Raw genomic sequence first — 6,000 nt, 5'->3', positions numbered from 1 at the left:
GGCCATGCTGCCCTCCCACTGTGCCAATCCCTCCCTAGGCACTTTTCCATATACAGCAGGCAACTCACATGCTACATATACATCACTCCCGGTGCCTGCTGCTATCCTACAGACAATTATAAAATTGTTATTTGGAAATGGCAGAGCTTCTTAAAGAGACAGCCTGCTAAATCTTGGGATGCAACTCTTCTTTCTCTGCTTTCTTCTTTCCATTTGTCTTCTCAGCTGCTCTTGTCCAGCATTTGGCACTGCTCTAAAAGTTGTTGTGCCAGAGGGTTTAAAAAATAAGATAACCTTCTCCTGTGTTTTATATAATCCATTCATGAAGACCAGAACTTTCTGTCCTGCAACAGCAAAGAACTAATATCCCTGAGATACTCCACTGTTCTACATCTGTAAAAAAGAAGCCAAAGCAAACCTGAAAGAATTTAGTATGGAAAACATATTCCAGCTTCAATGACACACTGGGGTTTTGTTTAGGTTTCTTTATTACGATGAGTCACAGTATGTAAACTTCACATGCAGTTACTGAAGTCATGTGTCTGCCTTATTTTAGCTTCAAAAACAGCAGCAATGCCAACATCCTTTGCTGCCTTTGAGACTTGAGAAGTCCTGAAAGCCAACGTTATGGTCCCCTTGTAAGCACTGTGTTGCTTTTTCACCCTTTGGCTAGAAAATAAAGGGGATGATTCTCCAGGTGAGCCTTCTCCACTTTGGGTGCTCCTTTTGGAGCATTGGTAATGCTGGCTGGACTCTGCTGCTGTCAGCAATGGAGGGATCCCCATTTGGATGGTCTGACAAAAGGATGTCTCATTGTCTGTCTCTCCTGCCTCAAGAGGAAGTGAGCCACACACAGGTGAAATCAGCAGAGTTGTTAGTGCTGGAAGTTGCATTGCTACTTGTACTACTGGAGTTGTTCCAATCAGAAGCCCAGTCAGGGTGAGTGGAGTCCAGATCCCACTCCCCAGCCCTGTCCCCACCTTTCAGGCAGGCCCTGCAGGAGGCTCAGACTAACAGAGAGATTCCCTCTGCTGCCATTCCCCAGAGCAGTGCAGCTCTTCAGCCCCGTTCACAGACAGGCAGAGCAGATTCCCCTGGCTCAGTGAGTGCAGTGCCCATCCTTGCAGGTATAAAAGGGCAGCATGCAGCCATCTATATAAAGAATGTTCTTCAGATGGGTTATGTATAAACTGCCTGCTGGCAAGGGTATCAAATGAAGGTTGAACATCAGAGACCTTTAGGCTATTACGAAATATGACTCATGGATTAGTTAACTGCCTGTCAGATTTTCCATTATGAAATTTAACCACAGCCCATATCTGCACAGCAGCAACACCTGTAGAAGTGCAAACAAACAAGTGGTTATATATGCACTCGCACTGAAATGGGTCAGAAGATGTGCTATGGTATCAAAAAAATCTTTTCCCTTATTAATGAACTATTAGCTAAAGAACAAAAATGAGAGAAGGGGGAGAAAATGCTGTGGGAGTAAAAAGCCATTGTTTTGAAGTTCCTGTTTGCCAAAAAATCTGCAAGATAAATCTTTACAGTTCAACTGTATCAGATGAATTAACATAAAAATTCCCCTCTGCAGAATATCATTATTATAGCCATGATGAATATCTGTGCTTCCTAATCCAAGCATTGCTTTTCATGAGCAGAAGTCAAAAAGCAGCTATTCCTGTTCTAGAAAATTACTATTTACACACTAAACTAAAAAGGAAGAATGTAATAAATTTTGTTTCTGAAAATCAGTGAAAATATTTAGCCATTTGTTGGAAGACCCTCATAATTCTCTCAGCTGGTTGTTTGGAGGTGGCTGTAAATTCAGAAAGGCAGAAGATGTGCTCTGAAGGTTCACCATGGGAAGTACAGCTTTTGACCTGTGTGTCACTGGGTTGACTCCATAGGTGAGAGAGACTCAGCTCACCTACTTTTAGATGTCTTCTGTGTCTATCAATGCATCTGAGCCTGTTGCCCTGTAGGCAATTTCAAGGTATGTCTTATCTCATCTATTTTAAATATCTACCTTAGGATGAGATGATTCATGACCTCAGTGTCTTTTCTTGCTGTGGCTATATCAGGGGCTGGAGGGGACTGGCTTGGCTGCAGAGCCTTTCCTGTGGCCAGAGATGAACTCTGCCTGAATGTTCTGCCCTCACAAGGCCAGCAGTTTATGTGAAATGAGTTGGTTAACACAGCTCCTTGCTATGCAATGGTTTGTCCATATCACGAAGCCACCACCACATTTGGCACAAATGAATGCTAGCAGGCTGAAACAGCCTAGAGGCTACTGATTAAAGAGGAAACCTGAGCCACCTTGATGGATTTCATCATTACATCCTATTCTTGCCTCTAGAGATGTTCCAGATCACAAGGTAGGCATGGAGTTCTCACTCCTCCTACCACCACTGTGGCATCTAATCTGTGAAGACATAAGTCTCCATTTCTATGCCTGTCAGTCCAGCTCATTCCATAAACACTACATTCATTTAAATGCTAAACTGCTGCTCTTCAAGAAGTTCAGAAGACATAAACTGTAAGGCACAATGAAAAACAATTCAGTCTCAAGAAGCAAAGTCTGAAGAGGGACAAAATAGCAGCATACAAATACATAAAAAGCAACTGCAAAGAGGAAGGAAATAAACTATTCTTCCTGTTTACTATGGAGACAAGTTACCCCACAGTGAGGTGACATACAACAAGCTGTGCAGCCACTGCTCACAGCTGAACAGCAGCATTTTCCCATCTTTTAGAGCACGGGGAAGCCACCAGGAGCTGCTGTCTCCCAGAGAGGCAGCAGCAGCTCCCACCTCACTGCAGGCACTGAGCTGCCTGCCTTGGAAAGGGGTGGGAGGGTTACAGCTCCACCGTGTCCGTGGGTGTCTGCAAGGAGCTGGGAGCCCTTGGCTCACTAGGCAGCTTTTCAGTCTCAGCATGAAGCAGGGGTTCCTTCCTCACAGCTGGGGAGCAGTGGCTGTGGTGATGTGCCAGCATCCTGGGGTCCTGCCCCTCAGGAGAAGCCAGTCAGGGTTGGGAACCCTCCCCCAGTTTGGGGATGCAGTTGGTATTCTGGAGATCCAGTCTGATGAGCATCCACCCAGAGTGGATGGATATATTTAGTCTTAAGGCAGTGTGATGGACTAGATGTCTCCAAAACCCTTTATCTTTAATTATTTAAGTGGAAAGGTTGCAATAGGAACACTGAAGCCTGAGCTAAGCTTCTTACAAGGGAGTGGGCCAGAGCTCCAGCTGTGTGACCTGCACTGCTGACCAAAGCCAGCAAGAGGGACAGGGTGGCCTTTGAAGACCCATCCAGAAAAAGAGAGACTTTTCTCCTGACAGTAGATTTTTAAATAAAACCTGCCTTTTAGATGATAGATTCTTTTTCTGCTGCCATCTGAAAGATTATGCTTCTGGGTGCTCCTCTTTACTACTCCTTGTTCCTCTATAGGAAACACTGCTCCAACATGGTATAAACAAGGTGGAAAGCATTAGGAGAGGTGGGGATGAGGGGGAAAGGGGAAGAAAGTGATTTAATTTAAAATAAAACCAGAAACAAAACAGGTTTCACTCAGACATATTCCTATTCTCACACTCACAAGAGCAGCCACCAGGCACCAGGCCAGCATGTTTAAGCCATTTAACCAAAAATTCAGGCAACATGAAGTTTGTGCCCAGGTAATGGATCCAGGATCTGTGTGATACCATAGAGAACTCAAGGGATGCCAGCTCTGAAGTCCTGGATTATTCTTGGATTGGTGACTATGCAGAGGGTTTGGATATCTTTTTCTAGCTCTTTGGAACTGTCAGTATCTCCACCTGTCTCAGCTCTGGCAGTTGTCAGGACTAATCACGTTTTTTCCACATCTGAATGCCCTAAGAGACAGCAGGTCGATGCCCTTTGGTCTTGATGACCTGCTAACCTGGTGACATTAACTCAGGCCACCAACCTTTGTATTACAAGTCCCTACACCACCCCCATTCCCTTGCTGGTGATCCTTTCCCTGCCAAATGACAGAACCAACACTGCAGCAACTGGGAGGAAAACGGGAAGAGGGACCTTCTTTCCCCTTTCTCCCAAAGACCAGTGCTGGCTTTGCTTCATGGGCTTCATGGTTTGTCCTTTCAGTTCCTGGCAGGGCTGTGGGGAGCTGGGGGTGTCCTCAGGACCCTGACAATCCTGCCCTGACAGGCATTTCTGAGCTGTCAGAGTCACCCTCTCACTAAGGAGCAACACTGGGCATTCCTCAGATGGCTGAGGCCACTCTCTCAACCCAAGCACTCCTGGCAGCTGCAGCACACTGCACAACCACCATCTGCAAGGGTCAGACCTTGCCAGGTGCTCACCCCTGCACACCAGAGGGGAGAGTGCTGGCAGGTGGCACTTGGTCAGTGAGGCTCTGAAGGGCTTTCAAAGAAGACTCTAATGTTACATCTGTGTTACATAACATAGAAGTTGCACTTGGTATTTAGAAATGGTAATTAGAAAAGGCTTACAGAAACTGAAATGAGAAACATTAGTGCCTCCTTCAAAGTATAACTGATGCTGATTAATGTAGGAGCCATCTTGACTAGGTGCCTGTTTTGATTTAGGCAATTAAGAGCTTACTAGTTCAAACCAGTTCACAATGAGAATGTGAATCCAAGATTTACTGATGTGCCTCTTTTCTTTCTTCTTGCTGCTATGAGTTTCTCTTCTTTTGTCTTCACCTTCTCTTCTTTGGGCTTACCTACAAGGGAAAGGCATACTCATAAAGTTACAATCTACTTGTAAACCAATAGTTAACTCCAGGCATTCACTCAAAGAGGGGCAGTAGATGGATACTCATGACTTTGCCATATTGAACAACATCATACTGAATTTTTTTTTTTTTTTTTGCAAAGGACTCAGTTTTTAATAGCTACATGAACAGAGTGGAAGGAAATATCTTGCACAGAAGCAGCAGTTCCTACTTCTGTTCTGTGAGTGCTGTGGATTGGGCTGTCCTAGTAGGGAAAAAGCCGCAGTGGGCAAGAGCTGCTCCAGAGCCCGAGGCAGAGCAGCAAGAGCAGCAGTCACCTGGTGCTGTGCTACCCTTGTCCAACAGACTGGGGCTCCTGCAGAGATCAGGACCATCCCCCCAGCCTTGCTTCCCATTTGGAGGTTGCAATCTGCAGAAGGAGCTGCTGGACTCTCTTTGTTCTGATGTAGGAAAAAGTACTGCTTTGCAAGTTCTTCCTGCTCCTAATTGACCTGATCTAACCTGAAATAAGCCATTTGTATTCCTGCAGAGGAATACCAGGGACTCCACGTGGCTTTTTGCCCAGGTTTAACTTAATTTCTTTAAAGCAAACTGCAAATTAATAGTAGTGTAACTTTCCTGTGCAGGCAAGCCCTTAATCTAATTGGAACATGTAAAACAGCATTTGGGAAGACAAAGCAGTGCATAGACTTGGAGAGTGAAAGAGGGAGGCAATATAATTTGGAGTCCAGTGGGGATGATGCAGAAATCTGAATGCAGAGAAATGAAAATTATTAAGGTTTTTAAAATCCAAGCTAGCAAGGAGTCTAGGGATGCAAAAACATAGAGCCCAACTGAGAAATTTTCAGTGTTCAGAGAATTGCCACATTCTCTCCATTCATTCTTCCACTGGGGCAACAACCCTTGTCATTTTAGTCAAAAAACATTCTCTCTTCCATCCCCTAAAAGTCTGGGTCCAAATTCATGGCTTCACTTTCCCCTGTGTCTGATCCTCATGTAACAAGACATATTGCTCATATGTCTTGAACAATGTGTTCAAGAAATATGAACAAAACTATGCTTGTACTTCCTCAGTTCTCACAGAAACCTGTGACTGCTTGATCTTGTCACTAAACCATTACAGAAAATAAAAACAGGACTTCAGTAAAGAAAGAAAAAAAAACAAACGAGAGAGACAGAGAAGCCTTGAGTGCTGCCTCAGATAAAGACTAGTGTATGTTTGAAGTGATTAAATCTTTTGTGTGTGCCCTGCTCT

Source organism: Agelaius phoeniceus, chromosome 2, assembly GCF_051311805.1.
Source record: "Agelaius phoeniceus isolate bAgePho1 chromosome 2, bAgePho1.hap1, whole genome shotgun sequence".
In the NCBI taxonomy this organism is placed as follows: domain Eukaryota; kingdom Metazoa; phylum Chordata; class Aves; order Passeriformes; family Icteridae; genus Agelaius; species Agelaius phoeniceus.
Note: the sequence above shows the minus strand (reverse complement) of the source record.